Source organism: Lepus europaeus, chromosome 10 (genome assembly GCF_033115175.1).
Source record: "Lepus europaeus isolate LE1 chromosome 10, mLepTim1.pri, whole genome shotgun sequence".
NCBI lineage: Eukaryota > Metazoa > Chordata > Mammalia > Lagomorpha > Leporidae > Lepus > Lepus europaeus.
The window spans coordinates 21,465,367-21,488,556 of NC_084836.1; the positions used below are offsets into that span (position 1 = coordinate 21,465,367).

General features: G+C 39.0%; 1 protein-coding gene and 1 pseudogene across 6 annotated transcripts in view; one reads left to right on the top strand and one right to left on the bottom strand.

Annotated features, from left to right (window-relative positions):
* ANKS1B (ankyrin repeat and sterile alpha motif domain containing 1B) overlaps window positions 1–23,190 on the top strand; it is a 1,247,671-nt gene that overhangs the window by 642,092 nt on the left and 582,389 nt on the right. The gene's annotated exons all lie outside the window — the stretch shown is intronic.
* LOC133767583 (muskelin-like) lies at window positions 13,961–16,552 on the bottom strand (annotated as a pseudogene).

Genomic DNA, 23,190 nt, shown 5'->3' on the forward strand with positions numbered 1-23,190 from the left:
TAATTTCCAGCTTCATTCCACTGTGGTCATAAAAGATACATTGTATGATTTCTTTTTTTTTTAAATTTACTGAGACTTAATTAAAGACCTAGCATATAGTCTGTCCTAGAAAATGTTCCATGCATTGATGATAAAAAGTGTGTATTGATTTGCTGTAGAAATCAATTAGGTGCATTTGGTCAATAGTGTACATTAGCTCTGTTGTTTCTTTGTTGATTTTCTGTTTAGTTGATCTGTCCATTGATGAAAATGACATGTTGAAGCCCCCTGTTATTATTGTATTGGAATATCCAGACACCCTGGCATTAGGTGTATATACATTTAGGATATTCATATATTCTTGTTGAATTGATTCCTTAATCATTACATAATGCTGTTCTTTTTTTTCTTTTAATAGATTTTGTGTGAAAGTCTATTTTGTCTGATATTAAGATGGCTACTACAGGCTCATTTTTGCTTTCCATTAGCATAGTATATCTTTTTCCCTTTTTTCACTTTCAATCTACCTATATCTTTGTTGTGTGTTTTTTGTAGGCAGCAAATAGATGGGCATTATTATATAATCCATTTGGCCAGTCTGTATATTTAACTTGAGAATTTGGGGTATTTACATTCATTATTAATGGTAAATAACAAGTTGGCCCTACAATTGTTCCATAAATATTTCTATTGTTTGCTTTGGATTTTCTGTGCATTTTTACTAGGAGAATTTTTGCTTTCACATTCTTTCATATTCATGACTACCATTCTGTTTCCATTTATAGCCTATCCTTAAACATCATAAGACTGGAAAAGCAGTGAAAAATCCTTTCATTTTCTGATTTTTTGTTGGTTTTTTTTTTTTTTTTGGAAGGTCTTTATTTCACCTTCATTTATAAATGAGAACTTTTTTAGGTACCATATTCTGGGTTGACAGTTTTTTTGCTTTAGGCCTTGAACAGTGTCTCTCTATTCTCTTCTAGCTTGTAGGGTTTCTGAAGGTAATCTACATTTCTCTTGTGTACATTTTAGAATGTTTTCTTTGTTTTACTATTGAAAGTTTGGCTATAATGTGTCATGGTGAAGAGCTTTCTGATCATGTCTATTAGGAGTTCTATGTGCTTCCTATACTTGGATGTCCCTTTCTTTCTCCAAATTAAGAATGTTTTCTGATATTATTTTGTTGAATAGGCCTTCTAATCCAATTCATCTTTCCATACCTTTAGGAACCTCTAAGACTTGTTTGTTTTGTCAGTTGATAGTGTCTAATAAATCTCAAACACTATTTTCAGTTTTTCTAACTTTTATTTATTTTTTTTTGACTGAGGTATATCCAAGGATTTGTCTTCTACCTTGGATTTCTTTCTTCTGTCTCACCATGTCTGTTGGTGAGGCTTTCTACAGTATTTTCTATTTGACATACTGAATTCTTCATTTCTAATATTTCATTTTGATTGCTCTTCAGTATTTCCATCTCATGCGAAAAATTTTCATCCATATTATGTATGGATTACTTTATCTCATGAATTTGTTTCTGAGTAATTTCATGATCATTTTTTTGAATTCAGTTTCAGGCACATCATCAATTTCTTTGTCTTCACATTCTAAGATAATGGTTGTGTTCCTTTTAGGGAGTCATATTGTCTTCCTTGCTCTGATATTTTGCATTTATTTTTAAGCATTTGTGGAAATACTTGTTGGTTTTCCCCTCTAAAAGTTTTTTTATCTTTGAACTATTCTTCTGTGGCTTAGTGGAGTGTCTGCTCCTTCAGTGGGTATCCAGAGGTGTGTACTGAGTGGGGACAGGGAGCACTGAACAGTGCTCAAGGGTGGGATGAGTGTCCAGTGACAACTGAGTTGGGTGTGGAAGATCTTTATTGTCAGCAAGGCAAAGTTTACAATCACATCTAATAGCATGATCACAGCCTCACCTCCTATCTTCCAAGGAGCTTAATGCCTGGTGTGCCTACAGTGGCCACAACCCCCAACACACACAGCAAAATGAGCTGCACAAAGGATCTGTGCAGTCCTCTGTGTGATCATGGCACCCTCTGAAGTGATCCTACCCAGGCAATTGGGTAACTCAGCCTCTGAGATCAGACACAATGATCGCCCAGAGACCCAGCTATACCCCACACCCTAGCATGCAGTCACAGAATTCCCACAGTCATAGTGTGCAAGCCTCCCACAGTCACTGGATGCAGGGGATCCACTCTCAGCCATGTGTGCCTGCCCTGTCCATGAGAGAGCAGAGGTATTCCCAGAGCCAGCTACCTGTTGGTGCTCTGCCTTGGCAGTATTAGTCTCAGAGCCTGTGATATGGTGGTGGGATGGGAGTACCTCACAGTTGTAAGTAGGTGTTCCACCCCCTACCAACCCTCTAGGATGAACTCAAAGTCAGTGGGGAATTAGGATTTATCCATATGATAAAATCCCCTAGGCATGCACACAAGAGCTACCAGAGTGTCTACTGACATGAAATGGTACTTTCTCCCTGCTAGGCCCCCAGTGCACTTGCTGGGGCATGGGGAGAAAGAAATGTGTTTTTCTTTTTTTTTTTTTTTTTTTTGACAGGCAGAGTGGACAGTGACAGAAAGAGACAGAGAGAAAGGTCTTCCTTTGCCGTTGGTTCACCCTCCAATGGCTGCCGCAGTAGGCGCACTGCGGCTGGCGCACCGTGCTGATCTGAAGCCAGGAGCCAGGTGCTTTTCCTGGTCTCCCATGGGGTGCAGGGCCCAAGCACTTGGGCCATCCTCCACTGCACTCCCTGGCCACAGCAGAGAGCTGGCCTGGAAGAGGGGCAATGGGGACAGAATCCGGAGCCCCGACTGGGACTAGAACCCGATGTGCCGGCGCCACAGGTGGAGGATTAGCCTATTGAGCCACGGCGCTGGCCCAGAAATGTGTTTTTCTTTCAAGGGGCATGCTAGGGCTCCAGGCTGGCTTCAAAGTTAGTGTGGTCCATAAGGTTCTTCCTCAGGCAATATCAGCAGTGGCAGGAGCTGCTGCAGTCTGCTCTCACCTTGTTCTCAGAAGCTGATGTCTCCTCCAGCCCTAGGCTGTGGGAGTTGCAGGTGATGTCCACCCTTGCTGCTGCAAATTTGTACTGTCCACTGCTATACAGTGCCTCTCTTATTTCTATAGAATTTCCACAGTGAACCTCACTCCAGCTGTCCCCTGAGAATGCACTTCCTCCTTTTCTCCTGGTATCTTCCACTGATCAAAATCAGCACTTTCCCCTATTCATTCTTCTTGGAATCAAACCTATGGTAACTTTTTTTTTTAATATAAGAAAGAGTATATGCTAAAATATCAATTAGAAGTGTAGTGTAATAAATATTTAAACCAATAACATAGTCATTTATTATCATTATCAGTTGTTATGTGCTGTATATAATTATATGTTCTATATTTTTAAAGATTGGCATCACTGTATGCTTTTTTTTTATATCAGCATCACCGCATACATGTGTGTAATGCAATGCACAGTGACATAGCCATGGCTACAATACCACTTAGCAATAAGACTTTTATAAGTCTATCAAAATCTATGGATCCACCATATATCCACATATATGTGATCTTTCACTTAAATGTTGTTGTATGGTGCAGTGCTATACTCAAAAAACATTTTTATCTTTTTGGGTCTTATTTTTTAGTTATGTCAGAAAGAACACAGCATTGCTAAATTGAAGGCTGATCTACTGAGATGAGATCTTTCTGTGTGCTCTACCTAATTCTAATCTGGCTGCCAAGAACAGACACTCTCCCTGCCCTGGTGACCACTGGGCGTTCTTATCACTGAATCTCTCAGGTTGTTCTATCTCCAGCACTGGGTTGTTTCTTCATATGCAGACCCTGATTGTTACTCAACTAAATACTGAAGACCTTCTGTGGGTCATTGAATGGCTTGTCTGTGTGCATGTGTCCCCTTTACATACTCCGTCCAGACAACTCTTCCCTGTCTCTCAGTTCAGCTCCCTAACTCACAGTCCTCCTCGGGGTTCCTGCTTCCTACAGCAGAACATGGAGACGCTCTTGAGGTGGAAAACCAGGGCAGTTGTAGACCTCAGCTTATTTACTGTCTCTCAGAGATTCTGTCCTTCATTCCTGATTTTCAGTATTTTGCAAATCCTCATTTCACATATTTTGTCTTTCACTTTCTTTGTTTAGGTAGGTTAGTTGTTGTTACTCCATTTTGTCTGGAAGTGGAAGCCCTTACCTTTATCATGTCTGTATTTTTCTGAAAATTGTTGAAAATTGATTCATCTGGATGTGGTGGACTATTAGAAGGCATCTACTCATACACAGAGAGTATGGACATGCAAATAATCCCAAAGTAGTTTAAAAACACACATATATAAAATACTAACACATATTCATATTAAGATAAGAGATAATATCAAATGTTATCATCAACAGTGCTGATCTCTGGGATTATGTCTGATATATACTTATTTCATACTTTTCTAATGTCTGGTTATGAAAATATATTAATTTTACTAAAAGTAAATATTATTTTTATATAGATATATTTTGAAAAAAAGACTTCTATGTTGCTTGAAAATAATAAAGTAAAACATCCACATCTACATATATGTCTAGATTTGTATCTATAAAAGATGTTTATTATGAAAATATAATAATTTCAAAATTTTTATCAAAATAATATTAACTTTTAGTTTCATTTTCTATGGACTTTCCAAAGCACCCTCACATATATGAATATATGACATTTAATTTCATAAAGGGTATAAAACTATTTACCAATGGACAGAGCACCCAATGTTGGAGGTAGTAGAGCCTCACCAGAAGCTCTTCTCCGAAACCTGAATGACCAGTATTCACGGAGGCTGGGAGGGAAACCTCAGTGTTCAAACATTTATGCTCCTTCCAGCTCTGAATTTTTGTACATGCTATTTTTTGAGAAAACCTAAGTAATGGTTAGTAAATTATTAAATTTTAAGGACATGTTGATTCCCTTGGGAAGAGGCAACTGTAGACAGACTCTTGTTAGACAAGAATGGGTGATTCTTGGGGAACTGTTAAATAAAATGATTTCTGAAAATGCAATGAAATTTAACTTCTTCTTTTGCACATAACTAACTAAGGGTGCAATTTTACAAGTTGTAAATAATGATAGATAGTGGCAGGCTAATAATCCAATACAGCTAACCTGCCTCCATTTGGAAGGAACTCATTAAGCTATGTCTTCATAAGTATACCCTTAGGGACTCAGAGGAGTGGGAAATAGAGAAAATCAAAATCCAAAGGACTGGAGAGGACCACAGATGTCTTTCAGTCCATGATATCCAAGGTATGAGATTAAATCCTGACTCTGCAACCGAACAGCTGTATGACTTTGAAGAAGTTCTTAACCTCCCTATGCTACAACTTCCCATCTGTAAAAATCAGATTAAGTGGATATTGTGAGGATTATTTGAATTAATGCAAATAAAAAACTTGTTACACAGCAAGCGTTAAATATTTGTTAGTTATTGTTATTCTAGGTGTGTATGGATGAACTTTTTATAAAATTGATGTCCAGCCGGCACCACGGCTCACTGGGCTAATCCTCCGCCTGCGGCGCTGGCATCCCGGGTTCTATTCCCAGCTGGGGCGCTGAATTCTGTCCCAGTTGCTCCTCTTCCAGTCCAGCTCTCTGCTGTGGCCCAGGAAGGCAGTGGAGGATGGCCCAAGTGATTGGGCCCTGCACCCACATGGGAGACCAGGAGGAAACACCTGGCTCCTGGCTTTGGACCGGCGCAGCATGCTGGCGGTACAGGCCATTTGGGTGGTGAACCAATGGAAGGAAGACCTTTAGCAAAAAAAAAAAAAAAAAAAAGATGTCCATGTATTTCATATGCATCCAGAAATATATAACTAGCTCATTAATTCTATGATTACATAGATATTATAGCTTAAGATCAATTGTGGTGATGAAATAAAAACATTTGTTTAATGTTTTAATTTTTAAAATAGAGAGACAGACAGACAGAAAATATGTATGCTTCCATTTTCACAGGTTCGCTTTCCAAATGCCTGCAATAGCCTGCGCTGAGCCAGGCCAAATGTGTGGGCTGAGAACTCAACCTTGGTCTCCTATTTGAGCAGCAGGCACCATCACCCAGTGGCAGCAAGCATCATCACCTGCTGTCATCCAGAATGCACATTAGCAGGAAGTCAGAATTGAAAGCAAAGCTGGGACTTGAACCCAGGGACTCCACTATGGGATGCAGGCATTCCAAGTGGCATTTTTTAAAAAGATTTATTTTTATTTATTATTTGAAAGGCAGAGTTACAGAGAGGCAGACCCAGAGGCAGAGAGAGAGAAAGAGAGAGAGAGAGAGAGAGAGAGAGAGGTCTTACACCCACTGGTTCATTCTCCAAATGGCCACCACAACTGGTCCTGGGCTGATCTGAAAACAGGAGCTGGGTGCGTCTTCTGGGTCTCCCAAGTGGGTGCAGGGGGCCAAGGACTTGGGCCATCGTCCACTCTTTCCCAGGCCATAGAGGAGAGCTGAGTTGGAAGTGGAGCAGCCGGGTCTCAAACTGGTGCCCAAATGGGGTGCTGGCACTGCAGACAGTGGCTTTACCTGCTACGCCACAGCGTTGGCCCTAACCGAGTAGTTTCTTAACCACAAGGCCAAATGCTCATCTCGATTTTATTTTTTAATTAAGAAAATACTAACAAGGGTCCAATTGTGTGTTTATGTTGAAAAATCATATTGGTAGTACACAAAATAAAAATTAAATACAAGAGAAAGATCACCTAAGAAATGTGAAAAATTAGGACCAAAGGGCGTAAAAATGCTTATATATGAAGTCAGAAACAAAGCAAGATGAGGATCTGAATCAATTGATTCTTAGTTTGTTACTTTTATCTACTCCACTTTCTTCCTACTTTTTACCCAATCTTTGACTTCTGCTTTTGTAGGATCACAGTCAGTAGCTCACTCTCATCCCATACCATTCATGTCACAGAGAATTTACTTCCACAGTCTCAATAACTAGCCTTAAGCTTTAACTCTGGCAGATAAAATGAAATAATTTATTTAGTCTGAGTGTGACAAATAATGGCAAGACAAATAAAGCAAGTAGAAGGGTTAAATAAAACATGAAAGCAAGAAATAACTCCATTCAATACACTTTATGTGTGAAAAGCACTTACATCAATACTGGAATTGAGTACTGTTGGAGATGAGAAGAAATTCTGTCAGGATTTTATGCTGGCCATGGGAGTAGAATTACAAGTAGCAAACATCACTCGCTGTTAATTTCAGTTCTTAATGGTTAAATGACAGTCAGGAAAGGAATATGACTACATGCACCTTACACAAAGATTAATTATTCATACAGGTTATATATTTTTCATTCAAGGAGCTCTACCTAGTGTAGGTAAATAATCACAGTGCAGTGACATTTTCTGTAATAGAACTAGATAAGGCTCAGATAGAAGGCAAGTGTAAACACGGTGAAGGTTGGGTGCATTCGGAGCACAGCCAATGATTTGACAGTACGGTCCCATCATGCGTTACTCATGCCGGGAATAATAAGATATTCAGAGGTGAGTATAGATGTGGATACTTTGTAAAAACTCCACGATTTATTCCTTGTGGGCAAGACAAAAATACAAAGCCAGTATTACAGGCCTGGTCCACTATATGGATGCCAGAGATCATCTTAAAACTGTCTAATTAGTTTTGTCTGTGATAAATATTTACCTATGAATCTTTTGATTAGGCCAGTCTTTATTCTTCTGTTTTATAATGTATTAGTTCCACGGTGGCCATTTAGCCTAATGGTTAAGGCACAAGTTAGGACAGTTGCATTCCACATCCGTGTAATCTGGATTCAAGTACCAGCTCAGGCTCTTGAATACAGATCCCTGCTAAAGCGGACCCTGGGGGTCACTGATGATAGTGCAAGTAATTGGATTCTTGCCACCCATGTGATTGATTTCCTGGGCCCCAGCTTTGGATGAAATCAATTGCCCGCCCTCCCTCGCTCCCTCCCTCCCTCTCTCTCTCTCTCTCTTTCATTTTCCCCTCCTCTGTCCCTCTCAAATAAATAATTATAAAAAATACTGTATGCTACTTTACTCAGTGTTAACAAAGGATAAAAATGCCCCTTGGTGGTTTTTAAGAATATAAATTTGTTTTATGCAGTCATTTTGTAAAATGAAAAGTCAGAATGGCTGACAGAGTTCTCCCTGCAACTTGGAACAAAGTGTTCTAAGAAGAGACAGTTTGAAACAAGCAGATTTTTATTTCAGCACTTCTATGCAAGTACTATACAGGGCTTCTTGTTCCCAACTTGCCACTCAAGCATAGCAAGTAATAATAGACAGGACTTTCATATTATTAAGTAAAAAGAACAGTGTTGTCCACTGCCTGTGTGCCCCTAGATGTTGCTAGTGCCTTTTGTTAGTTAGCCCGTATTCCTGACATCCTTTCTTTTAAGATCAAGACTCTTGGTTGCTAGTCCTAGCAGCTCTCCGTGTAAAAGGGTTCATCCTTTTAGAAGGGCAGGTTTAATGGCTCCAGAAATGACTCATTTAACCCAGAGAGCTTTCTGCCTAGACGATGATTATAGAAATTATTTTTAAGATTTATTTTGATGTCATTGTCAAAATTAATTCCTAAAATTATATCAAATGTATTAACTACACCCTCTAATAAACTTATTATCTTACGTTTTTCATTTTCCCTTGATAATGAGAAATTGAATGGTGTAGTGTCTTTTGAGGAAAAATGACTCCTGCAAAATTTTGCACCCGTCAAGGAGGAATCATTCATTTCTATCATTACTCTTAAATATAAACCTCTTCAACAGTATAAAAAGGTGACATCTACATTTAACAATAAATATTACCATGTTCCTCTTTCCTTTTCACTCTGCTCTCATTTTTGGCATTATTCTGACTATGACATAATACATACTTTTGAAGTATTTTGTTATTATAAAATCTAATGAGAAACTTCTTAGCATTTTTAATCATTTGAAACTGCTTAACACTTAAAAAAAAACTATACATAGGCTATTAATCCAGCATCTTGGGTACTTTCCAGTTTCAGGAATTAGAGTCCACCTATCTAGCTTGCCCCTGGTGGTTTCAATTTGCATACAAAATTGTTCTGCACTTCCAGTTCTAAATTCTGATGGTATGTACCTCTGTACTGAATCTTTCCCTATCAATATTTTTCATGAAGCTGAAGAAATTAAACTATACCTTCATTTGAACATCCTTCTTTTGATTCAAACACATTTAAGACATATATCCAGTGGCCCATTTAAGTAGTCCCCCCTTTTTGTGTAATTCCATGAATATACTCACCAACCATGGAGACTGCATTTGTTTTGTCCTTTTTTTGTGTGTATGTTTAGATTTTCTAGGGTTCCCGGCAACGTTATCAGAAGCCTATTTATCATGAGAATGCAAATTCCTCATTGGATTATTCATCACTAGATTAATATTGGCAGGACTAGTTCTATTTGCTTCAGGAGTAGTAACATCATAAGAAGGCCGGCACTGCGGCTCACTAGGCTAATCCTCCGCCTGCGGCGCCAGTACTCCGGGTTCTAGTCCTGGTTGGGGCGCCGGTTCTGTCTCGGTTGCTCTTCTTCCAAGCCAGCTCTCTGCTGTGGCCCAGGAAGGCAGTGGGAGATGGTCCAGGTCCTTGGGCCCTGCTCCCACATAGGAGACCAGGAGGAAGCACCTGGCTCCTGGCTTCAGATCGGCACAGCACGCCAGCTGTGGCAGCCATTTGAGGGGTGAACCAACGGAAGGAAAACCTTTCTCTCTGTCTCTCTCTCTCTCTCACTGTCTAACTCTGCCTGTCCAAAAAAAAATCATATGAAATGTTAGAATTTTTAATAAGGCTATCTGAAAATACATTCTCTAGTAAATGAATGGCAACAGCTACTATAGCACTGTAATATAAAAATTAATTTATTCAACATTTGCTATGGTCTGACATTCTACTAAATCTTATATGAAGTAGTTTGTGTAATTCTCACAAAGCCCAATTGAGTAGGCGATATTCTTTCCCTATTTAAAAAATGAGAAAATTCTGGCACACAGATTTTAAGCAACTTGCTGAGATCATATAGGTAGTCAATGACCAGGCTGTGACTCAAACATAGGCAATCTTGCTACAGTTTATAGTTGTATTATTCATGATTGCCCAGAGAATTAGTACCAAAAGGATATAGATGGATGGATGGATGGATGGATGGGTGGATGGATGGATAGATAGATAGATAGATAGATAGAGGAATTAGCTCACATGATAATGGAGGCAGGCGAGTCCCAAGGTCTGTATGTGAGTAGTAAGCTGGAAATCCAGGGATAGCCAATGGGTAAGTACCAGAGTGAGTCTGAAGACCCGAGAACAAGAGAATTCAGTAGTGTAGTTCCTGTCTAAAGGTAAACAAGATTGAGACCCAGAAACTGCCAAAGTTTCATTTGAAGTCAGAAGCATGAAAAGAGTGAACATGCTAATCCAGACAGTGAAATTGGAAGAACTATCCCTATGAATGGGAGGGCCAGCCTCTTTGTTCTGTTCAGTCCATCAACTGATAAGACCAAGCGTGCCCACACCAGGGAGGGCAATCTGCGTTAACCTACTGATACCAGTGTTAATCTCTTCCAATATCACCTTCACAGAAATACCTGAGACATACAAAGTTAACCATCACGATATTCTTACCCATGCTTCTGATACTTCAAAGTTCCATGGTATTTCATAAATATATAAATATATGTTCTCCCATGTCTAAGCTCAAGAGTTATACATGTAATTATTTCTTGAAGGAATATTGATTATCACGCATAAATTGTGGCTACTAAAATATTTTGAATCCAACTAATCTCCAAATTTTATTAAATCAGATTCGTGATGTAGATTCTAAAGCCAAAAGAGGTAAGAGGCTTGATTTTAGCTTTCCAAATGCTAAGAAGCCATGTTCCCTAGCAACACTATGTGGATTCACATAAGGAACTTTCAAATACTATTTATAGTAAGTTCTTTTTTTCCCCTGCATTGCCACTTCACTCCAAACTCATCATTACTGAAGAGAAAATGAGTCTTAGAGAATTTAAGTAATGTTCTCAAGAGGACATCCTAGTGTTTTGTCTAAATGAATGCTGTTCATAGTATTGCTTGGACTTATTTAAAATTCCTTAGAACCTCACTTTTATTTCCTCTCTAGCATACTGTTTATAAGGCTGTTAGAATTCCATGTCGCTAATGATGAGGACTTTAGTAATGGTCCTGAGTTGAAATGGAAATATGTAAATCCCTTTATCTACATTTTTGGTTTTTTATGTATGTATAAATATTATGTGTGAATTCATGTGTGAAGAGATAGGTGTGTATGTAAATTTTCTTGTATGTATATGTACACATATGTTAAGATACATCACTTGACTCTTAAGGGCAAAATTCATACTTAATTATTACTACTTTGAAATCCTCTGCTGATTATCTGAACTCATAGTGATATAAAAAGTAACTTGTGATTACCACAGGAATACAAAAATGTTTCAACATGTGCAAAACTAGTCACATCAACAGACTAAAGGGAAAAAGTATGCAATTATATGTATTATGTAGGTGCTTAAATGCATTTGATAAAATTCAAGACTTGATTGAGAAATGTTGTGGCATAGTGGGTTAAGTTGCTGCCTGCAGCACCAGCATCACATATGGGTACCAGTTCATGTCTTGGCTACTCTGCTTCTGATCCAGCTCCCTGCTAATGCCCATGGGAAAGCAGCAGAAGATAGCCCAAGATGGTCTACTGCCATGCACGTTGGAGACCTGGAAGGAGCTCATGGTTCCTGGCTTTGGCCTCGCCCAGCCCAAGCCATTGCAGCCATCTGGGAAGTGAACCAGAAGATGGAAGACCTCTCTCTGTCTCTGTCTTCCCTTCTCTCACTCTCTCTGTAACTCAGCCTTTCAAATAGTATAGATCTTAAAAAAAAAAAAATACCAAAAAGCTCTTAGAAGTCCATTTTTAAAAAATTGAGAAATAATCCACTATTAGCAAACAATGAATTGAAAACAATATATTTAATCTGATAAAATGTTATCTAAAACATAGCAAATATATATCACTATTTATATTCAAATTATACTGTCCAGTGTAATAAGATGAAAATAACAAGTATATAGCATAATGGTTGAAAAGACATAAACTGAAATTACATGTAATTTATAAGGTATTAATAGAAAATTCAAAAGTAACTATAAACTTAGATATTCAGCTAGTTGCTAGATGTAAGAAAATGTAGGAAAAATAATATCATTTCTATATATTTGTAATAAAACTGTATATTATATATATAGTGTGTGTTTAGAATATAATCCCCTCTTCGTAATAGCAGCGAATCTATAAATTACCTAGGCACAAATAAAAGATGTCAAAGCCTTTATGAAAAAAATATAAATCAGTTTTGAAGGATAGAAAAGATGTGAATAAATAAAACTATAGATCATATCCAAAGTGTGCTAACTGAATAGCACAGAGATGTCATTTAATCTTTAAAGCCACCATCATATTTCAACAGAGTTGTTCATGAAACTTGACAAGCATATACTAAAATCAATGAGGAAGAACAAGGAGCCAGAATAGACAAAAACAATTTTTAAAATATGCAAATATTTGCCTTATCAGACCAAATCTTTTCAAGAAGCTATTAGTAGTTAAGATGATGTGGAACTGATACACAAATAGACAGAGTCACCTCTGAGCGGGTATTTGGTCTAGTGACTAGGTTGCCCATGATATCAGAGTACAGACATCGAAGTCCTGACTCTGCTCCTGATTCCAGTTCCCTACTAATGTGGAACCTGGATGACTCAAGTACTTGGGTTCCTGTGACCCATGTGAGATATCTGGAATGAGTTTCTGGCTCCCAATTTCAATTGGCCCAGTGCTGGCCATTGCAGGCAATGAGGGTATGAAGCAACAGATAGGAACACTCTCTGTTTCTCTCAAAAATAAAATAGATAAATTTTCATTTGTAAAGTAGACAACTCTATGTCAAGATATGGTCAAACAAGCCACAGTCATTGATTTGTTCATTCAGTCATTTCCTTAATAAATTGTTAGTGGAAGATGGATTAGGTTGATTGGTGGCAGGATTGTTTTTCTTCTTTTTTATCTGGTTTATCTTTCCAGTTTTAACACATGAACATGTATTTAAGAGGTACAGTACAATAGCTTGATACATGGTTGCAGTATGCAATGATCAAGGCTGGTGATTAGCATTGCCATCCCCACAGCAAAGAGTACCAAACCAGTGATTGAGAAGCATGTTTCTAGTCTCAACACTGAAAAAAAATTGGCTGTATAACCTTGGGCAAGAATTCACTTCTTGAAAACGTTATTTCCAATACAGCCAAATGAAAATGTTGGACTAGATTATCTTTATTGTAGCACCTCTCGCCAGTGATTATTGGTTTTTGAGCTCTTATATCAGCAGGCCACTTCTTGGGGGAAAAAAAAGACATTTAGGTGAGCCAAGACCTGGAAAGAATCATAAAAGAGACTTTTTTTTTTAATCCTCACTGCAACTGTCGAACTCCCACCCTCACATCCCATGTACACACAAACTTTTCTACCTCTGCCTTTCTTCCCTCATAGAATGCTGTATGCATGTCTTTCTGTGGTCATAACTTTCTGTCTTGTTTTTTCTCTTATATTTATTAATTCTTAAAAGTTAAAGTGAGAAAAATATATGTATATATTTAAATATACTGATTTCACTTTATTAGCCTAGTTAGGGAATAGGATGAGGAGAAAGGGGTTGTGGTCAGGCATGAAAGAAGCTGATTAAAACCTGTGATGATAAAGATCCCTTGCAAACTCTGATGCAGGCCTCAAACACAGCAGCTCAGCTGGCAGTCCAGAGTCACAGCCCAAAAGATGAAGCAGACTCTGTTCTGCATTTCCACGTCCAGTGACTCTTCAGTTACAGCGTGATGAGGTCTACCAAGTTGCCTTTGGAGGAGTCATGCTGTCAGGAAAGACATTTACTAAGGTGTCAAAGAGCTGAGTTCTTTAAGCGTAAGTGTGATCCACATCAGAAAAACCTAAAGCTGTAAAATCTGATCCAGATTTGAATAGAGCTGAAGTTAGGAGCTGAAACTCTTTCGTCTCTTCAGGGTCTGAATGATCCACAGTTATATAAAGATCGTTTTGTAAATATTTCAGAGCACTCAGGGTATCCATTTGAGCCTTTTCTTCAAAACTGTGTTTTCTTATGAGGTACTTGCAATGTCTCAATATGTCTCAATAAGTAATATTTTGCAATGTCTCAATAAGTAATATTTTGAAGGCCTACATAACTTCAGCCACCAAAAGTCATCTAATCTCATCTTTGGAGAGCAAGATTTACTTGGATTCCCACCAAATAAATAATGAACCTTATGTAACTCATCATATACAAGTTGATGGGCAAATTTTAGACATGGTTCTTCCTCCTAAACACTTTTACTTGGATTTTTCTTTGCAGCTTGATCATTCTTATAGACACAAGGCCAGCTGTTTCTCACAGTGTCGTAAATCCAGAATGAATTTCTGACATTCTCTTCCCTCTTTTCCTTGTCCTTGCTGAGTCTAGATAAGACATGTCTTTCATTCAGTTCTGGATCAATGGTTGTTCTCTGTGTGAATGCTGTCATTGGAATCATCCCAGAGTCTTTCTTGGTGCCATCGGATATTATGTCTACACAATCTGAATCCACATCATAGCTAAAATTCATTCAAATAAGTCTTTGCTGACCACCATATACATATAAGCAGTGAAGTTTTGAGTGGAACAGCATGCAGTGTCCTATTCAAGACTGATGTCTTAAGGGCCAGCATTATAGGAGTCTTCTCAAAGAAGTTCCCAGGTTTGACATTGACAGTTGAAAGCAAACAACCCACTGAGTTGTGGTTCACTGGCTCTGCTGTCATCTGTGCTGCCATACATGTCAAAATTCTATGGCCAAAGGGGTAGATCATATGTTTTTCTGAGTCCATACACATCTGATGATCAAACACCAATTTGGGTCCTCCATCAGCAGCAGTATCTTCATTTAGTAGCATCCATGTGCTTGTATCAATGTCATAGTGATAGAAGTCACTTTCAGAGACTTGCTGTTCCTCACAGAGGAATCCAAACAGTGCCCCAGTGTGTAGATTTGCCTCCACTGAATGTCAATGCACATTTTATGTCATGATCTGGCACTTGAACCATTCTCTTTCTCAGTGTCCCTGGAGATACGTGTCTACTTGTTCTCCTTTACAGTGTATGCCCAGAAGTTGGCCAGATCTTGTGCACTATCCCAGCCACCAAACAAATAAATAGTCTCTGAATATCAATAACCATCTGATACCCCCCTCTCATTCCTGGTCAGCTATCTTCTCCACCATATATTTTTTTTTTGGACAGGCAGAGTGGACAGTAGAGAGAGAGAGACAGAGAGAAAGGTCTTCCTTTTTGCCGTTGGTTCACCCTCCAGTGGCCGCCGCGGTTGGCGCGCTGCGGCCGGCGCACCGCGCTGATCCGATGGCAGGAGCCAGGTGCTACTCCTGATCTCCCATGGGGTGCAGGGCCCAAGAACTTGGGCCATCCTCCACTGCACTCCCTGGCCACAGCAGAGAGCTGGCCTGGAAGAGGGGCAGCCGGGACAGGTCGGTGCCCTGACCGGGACTAGAACCCGGTGTGCCGGCGCCGCAAGGCGGAGGATTAGCCTGTTGAGCCGCGGCGCCGGCCTCTCCACCATATTTGATACTTTGGGGAATGATATGAATCCATCATGGCTATACTCCTGTTTACTAATATAATGATTGAATAAGCCATCATTTACAGCTTATTCAATCAACTCTTTGCAAGCACCAAAATCATGCTTAAATGTCAGTTTGTCATGCAGATCTGTTAACATAGGATGTTCCAGTGCAATCTTGGTTTTCCTTAGCAGTGATTCCAAAGTTTCTGTATGGTTGTGTTGCCTGAGGTGCTTTAGACAAAGGTGAATAACTTCCTGTTCATGATAGTTGCTATACCAGTTTAGACAGGCTTGTATTACATCAAGATCATCAGTGCCACTAAGTTCGACATACCAGATGCTAAAGTTAAAGCTGGGTCTGTTTTTATGAATTGACAAGAGAACATATGTTCATTAATTTTATGCTTCAAGGTGAATGTTTCTTTGTTATAATCATTCTTTAAGCCACCAGACAATAGCTCTGTCCTATTTTCTTCATTCATTCCACCCAAGACTTTGAATTTCTTCAAGTTCCAGACACGAGTTTTCTCATAGTTTCCAAATGTGATATTCTGAACTATAGCAGGCCTTTCAAACTTCAGAATCAAGTCCTGGGGATGATAGTTACTCTGAAACCCATCTTGAAGATTGGTAGTTCGGTTTATCCACTAAAATGTTCCAGAATGATATGAGGCCGTTAGCCATGTCACAATTCAGAGAGGTAGATGGAGGAGAAGGAGCTCCACTTGTAGTTCGTAGAGCAGAAGCCAGCACTCGGGTGCTGCAGCCACAGCCCTGCGGGCTGCCATCTTGTCAGCACCCGAGCCTGGTCATAACTTTCGTATTCTCCCATGTTCTCGAGGACAGCCTGTTCATAGGCCTTTCGTTTGTAATTTGAACTTAAGATTCAGAAATTATTTTAATGACCTTCTTTGAGGTCTTTGTTTGATTTCAAATTATTCGTTCTTTCTCTACTCTAATGACAAGCCCTGTTCCTTGATATGCATCACCTTCTCTCCTGCTTGTTGAGTTTTTGTTAGATATGCATACAGCTATATTTTTGCATATAAGCCTGAAGAAATTAGAGGCGATTTGAAATGTAAAATCATAAATCACAAAATCTTGAGGAATCCATCAGTCACAACTTTTCAGATTTTTTTTTTCTGTGCCAAAATATATTGATTCTGGGTGTCTGAATTCATTCTGTATCCTCCCTTAGTCTAATACAGAATTGATCCTAGAAGAAAGACTATCTCAATCTCAAACATTTTAATTGATTTTAGCTGTTAAGGTAGAGGAATGTGGGGAAAGGGACCTAGATGACTGTTACATTATGCTTTCCACACTGCTAGATACTATAAACAAAGGTGAGGAATAATGGCCAAGAAGATGAGTGATAAAGTCAAAACACAGAATGCCCTCCAGAGGCTAGACTATAGGACAAGAAAACAATAGAATGAAATTTACTAAGGATAAATGTAAAAATCCTGCCCTGGAGCTAAAAAAATGAGTTGTGAAAGAGGAGATCATAGGAAATTGACTTGAAAACTAGTCAGGAGAAAATGAACTAGGAGGTTTGATTGACCTGGTTTGAAATCAGATGCAGCTTTAACAAAATGCTCATAAAATTATACTACGCTGGGAAAAGTATAGTGACCAGATCACCAAAAGTGGCAGTTTCTTTATTATCCAATGAGGACATATTTATTCAAGTTTTTAAAATGTCCTTTAAATGAATGACAGCATATAATCTGGATAACCTAGAAACCATTGGTCATGAAAAATAGTTTTTAAAAAACTATAATCCTATTTGATCACAGGAGGCTTACAAATACAAATACTGCTTTTCTGTTAGAGGGGACATATAAGTAAACATTTCTAAATATGCAACTTTTCAGTGATGTAACATGCTGCCTAGTAAAGTCTTTGCTATTAGTTACTATAGAAGTTTAGTACTGTGAAAAGAAAATAAGAGAAGTTTAATATTCAAAGTTTATTCCACACCAAAGATGGTTCTGAATGCTGCACCCCACCACCACCAGTACGTGTGCAGGTTATATTTCTAGCCAAGGAAAAGAAAAGGGCACGCAGAAACATCCTGATTGGATACGTTCAACATTTTCCTTGAATAGACATGTTCTGATCAGTTGGCAGCTTTGTGATTGACTGAAGCTTCATTATTATAATTGGCTGAGATTCAGTGACTTGGTTACAAGTTTATACTATTGTTAGGTTTCAGTTCATTTGCATATCAAGCCAGGATACAGTTTACTATGTGTAGATATTGCTTGGGGCCAAACTGCATCACTCCAATACAAAGGCCAGTTTAGGCCAAAATTTGTTTCAGAGTAATGGCAATGTTTCATGACATTGTCTTGAGACCTAGAATGGCTGAACTTGATATCTGTGTTACCCTTACCCCTATCTGAGCCTTGTGCAGTTGATGGCACAGTATATAAGAAACAGTAGCAGAATAGAAATTAAATAACTCCTTTATCAGCAGCTCCTCCAGTAACTAATGGTGAAGAAATTAAGGACTCTCTGCATTGGAGCACAACACTAGGGCTTCCTCTTTCTGCCTCGCTCCCACCATGTCCTCCAAAAATCTAAATTGCAGGTCAAGAAAAATCCTTGACCTTTCGTATGTTGTTAAATGTTATATGAAAGTCAAAAGAATCTCTCAAAGTGTGGTTCAAATTCTGTTATGGAAGTAGAAGCTAAAGAGAATTAGATTTCAATTCAACAAAGGAGGGTGTGTTTTTTTTGTTTGTTCGTTTTTGTTTTTGTTTTTTTGACAGGCAGAGTGGACAGTGAGAGAGAGAGAGAGAGACAGAAAGAAAGGTCTTCCTTCACCGATAGTTCACAAAGGAGGGTGCTTTTGACCCGTTATGTAGCCTTCCATTAAAGGAGTTCACTGCTATAGAAAGAAATGAGTTCTCCATTACTGGAGTCTGCATATCACGGGGCAGGGAAGTTGCCCAGTGATTCAAGTCTTAAATGGAGTGTTGGACTCAGGAATTTTCAAGATCCCTTCCTACCTCACTATTCTTTGATTCTAGAAGCTTTTCTGGGTTATTGAAGCCTTCTTAAGAACTGTTGTGTAGAGAGAATCCCCTAAGACAGAGATTTAACTCCCAATTTTAGCTGTAGAATATCACTCAGCTCCTAAGAAGAGTTTTGTCGAAATAAGATTCCTTGTTGTGTCTGTATTTATGAGGACTCCGAGATTCTGAATCTCTGTATTCCTTCTTTCTTAAGAGATTTTTTCCTATGCCTTGAACTTTATGTAACTACCTTTTTCAGAACTATTTCTTTCAGAATTAGGATTTCTACAAGCCTTCATGCTATAGCTAGGAGGCATCATAATTGGTAAACAGCACTTTGAAACTGTTACATTGTGTGAAGCTTTTGCCAGCAGTTTGGTGATTGTTTATGATCAGTGAGTGAAAAAAAAAAAAAAAAAGGCCGGCGCCGCGGCTCACTAGGCTAATCCTCCGCCTTGCGGCGCTGGCACACCGGGTTCTAGTCCCGGTCAGGGCACCGGATTCTGTCCCGGTTGCCCCTCTTCCAGGCCAGCTCTCTGCTGTGGCCAGGGAGTGCAGTGGAGGATGGCCCAAGTGCTTGGGCCCTGCACCCCATGGGAGACCAGGAGAAGCACCTGGCTCCTGCCATCGGATCAGCGCGGTGCGCCGGCTGCAGCGCGCCTACCGCGGCGGCCATTGGAGGGTGAACCAACGGCAAAAGGAAGACCTTTCTCTCTGTCTCTCTCTCACTGTCCACTCTGCCTGTCAAAAATAAAAAATAATAAAAATAAAAAAACAGGAAATAATTTTATTTTATTTAAATTAATATCAGCAGAATATACTCAGAAGCAATATTTAAAATAGATACATTAACCTTTTCATTAACTCAAGAGTATCTCCAAGTCAAATTCATCTTTAGATTTGAGATGACTAAATAGCAAATTCACAGGTGAACAAATTGAAGTGGACTACAAAACTTTATTTAATGTGTAATAAATGACCAGTGTTATGCTTATCCCCAGCACCTATGATAGACTGAGATCACTTGGAAAAGTAGACAATTCTCAATTGTCTATTGATCTGTGAGCCCACGGTGGCATAGAAAAAGTATATACCTGGAATCCAAGAATATCTCATTTTATCCATTATTGCAGCCTCCTTTTCAGTGAAACCTCTTATGGAGCTGTCACCAGGAACAATGCTGTCACACACTAATTTTACCTTCTAATTCGCCCTGTCTGAGAGGCAAAAACTAGTAAAAGTAAACAGTAGGAGAGAAAGAGCCAAGATCAGCATAGCAACAGGAAGTGCCGGTTATAAGTTATAAAAAATAATAGGGAGAGAATGAAACTTCTGATGAAATTAAATCTACCCAGTAAGAAGACTTTCCCTAGCTCCTCACATGTAAAGAACTCTCTACCTATCACTTCTCAGCCTTTTGGCTAAGATCAAGTGTGTAGAACTCTCTATCTCCTCTGCTTTGTTGTACAGTTTATCATTACTGAAACTAATTTTTTTATCATCTTTCTCTCTCTCTAGAGCAAGTACAGGCACATCTTCTATCTTATTATTAAAACTGCAGGGTTTAGAACAGTATTGGCAGATTGTCCACCTTTATTTAGTGTTTGTTTTAGGTACAGATGGATAAGATAGAGATAGATACATAAATAGATAGATCACTAGAACCCAAAATAGGAGATTGACTCAGGAAATATTTGAATAGACTGTTTTCTTCTTGAAACAGAAAAGTAATCTAGGATAGATGGCAATTCTAGATATAGAGTGTTCTCCCCTATCTGCTGGCACACTCCCCAAATTCTCTTAAAAAAAAAAAAAACTTATCCAAATATTAATTCTTAAGGACCACAGTAAATGCCCAACAAATATTTGCAATAGACTAAGAGTCCTCTGTTTATTCAGATGGAAAGTTGCTATTCATTTTTTTCTTCCAATGGCCACAGCTGAGCTAAGCCAAAGCCATGAGCCAGAAATCAATCCAGATCTCCCACATGGGTGGAAAGGATACAACCACTTGAGCTATCGCTGCTGCCTCCCAACATGTGCATTAGCAGGAATCTAGAATTGGGAGCAGAGCCATGACTCAATGCCAAGCACAGAATGTGGACACCTTAACTGCCAGGCCAAATGCCCACCTGATAAATTAAGAGTTTCAAGGCAGGTCCACAGCTTTCAATAATATACATATGTTCCTCATGTAATAAATGAAATTTTTTAGACTAGCACTAACTGAAGTGTACACTTTTTTAAAGATTTATTTATTTATTTGAAAGGCAGAATTACAGAGAGGCAGAGGAAGAAAGAGAGAGAAGTCTTCCATCCTCTGGTTTACTCCCCAAATGGCCATAACCGCTTGAGCTGGGCCAATCCAAAGCTAAGAGCTTCTTCTGGATCTCCCTAGTAGTATAGGGGCCCAAGCACTTGGGCCATCTTCTGCTGCTTTTCCAGGCCATAACAGAGAACTGGATCAGAAGTGGAGCAGCTGCAGCTCCAACAAGTAACCATATGGGATGCTGGCACTGTAGGCAGTGGCTTTACGTGCTAGGGTTCAGCGCCAGCCCCTGAAGTAAACACTTCTGATAGCTGTCTCTTTATGGACATGCATGATGATTATATGACTTGTATTCAGACTTGACCATTCTGACAAATATGTGCATATGCTAAGATTTCTTAACAATGAGGTGACCCATCTTTACATTTCACAAAAGCCAACATTTGAACTCAGAGTGCAGAACATGATAGCCAGTCTTCTATACCTCTCATAACACAAGATTTTTAAGTCTTATAAAAATGAGAACCGTAGTCAGCTTTTAATGTCATCTCTACTTTTAGCATACTTTGATTACCTAGAAAGTGTTTTATTGATGAAATGACAAGTAAGTTGAAGCTAAATTCATTTATATTCATAACTTTAACCTGTATAGGAAAGGAAAAATCAAATCTGTGATGCCACATTTTATTCATTAGGCTACTTAACAGCATTGCCCTTTCTGTTTGAAATATTTGACAGACTCTGCTGAATAAAAAAAGCCATTGAATGAAAGGAAGCGAGGGAGATTCTTGATGAAATAGTTTTCTTCCAGGCCACTGTAGTGATCTGTGTGTGTGGCATATCACTGAAGCATGACATCATAATAGCAATTCATTCCTTCCCTGTCTAAAAATCTGTCTGATGTGTCCCTGAGGATTACTTTTAAGGGAAATTAGAGTTTTTACTGGTCTGATATTTTTTTTACTTTGATTGAGCCCTCTTGACATTAGTAGCTAACTAAAATAAAATGAATTGGTAAGTATGCTGTTCTTTTGTTGAAAAGCAAATGGGTACTTTGTTAGGGAATAGATGTGCTCCTGGGAGAAGAGTACAAACAAACCACATTTTAATAAACAGCTTCATGTTTTTTAATTCATAAGAGGAATCTATTTAAATAATACAACTGGTAAAATTCCCCTATAAATCAGTTCTTTAATCACACAAATATCCTGCACCTCATTTGTTTAAAGAAATCCATTTTTCATATGAAATCTCTTCACAGTGGAATTAATCTATACTGTTACCCATTGGTAACGGAAACTGTCCATCTATAAATGTATGTCATTCTCTATTTAGTGTAGAGACTGAGACAGAGCTAAGAATTGGTGACATATTTCACACCCATTCTCTGCACATCTTCAGAAAAACCTGTCGCCACACATGTTTCTCCTACTCAGAGTCACTTGGCCTGCTGATCCTTCCCACTCCATTTATACAAATTCTCCATTTTCCTCCAGTTTTAAATGCAACCTCCTAGTTGGCTTTCTCAGCTATCCTCATTTGACCCAAGTTTTCTCAACGCTTTACCATTGGTTAATGCCTTTTTTACACAACACTTAACATTTCTTTACGCAAATACTGTTAAACAGCTATAATTTTATTTATGAATTTTAATGTTTCATATTCACTTTTTTTTTTTGACAGGCAGAGTGGATAGTGAGAGAGAGAGAGAGAAAGGTCTTCCTTTTTGCCGTTGGTTCACCCTCCAATGGCCGCTGCGGCCAGCGCACCATGCTGATCCGTAGCCAGGAACCAGGTGCTTCTCCTGGTCTCCCATGCGGGTGCAGGGCCCAAGCACTTGGGCCATCCTCCACTGCCTTCCTGGGCCATAGCAGAGAGCTGGCCTGGAAGAGGGGCAACCGGGACAGAATCCGGTGCCCCAACCAGGACTAGAACCTGATATGCCGGCGCCGCAAGGCGGAGGATTAGCCTGTTAAGCCACAGCGCCGGCCTCATATTCACTATTAAGATTGTTGTTTGTGGGATTTTTTCCCCCAAGATTTATCTTTTATTCTATCTGATCATAAACTCTGTAAGGCGGTTCACTTGGCTAATCCTCCACCTGCAGCGCTGGCACCCCGGGTTCTAGTCCTGG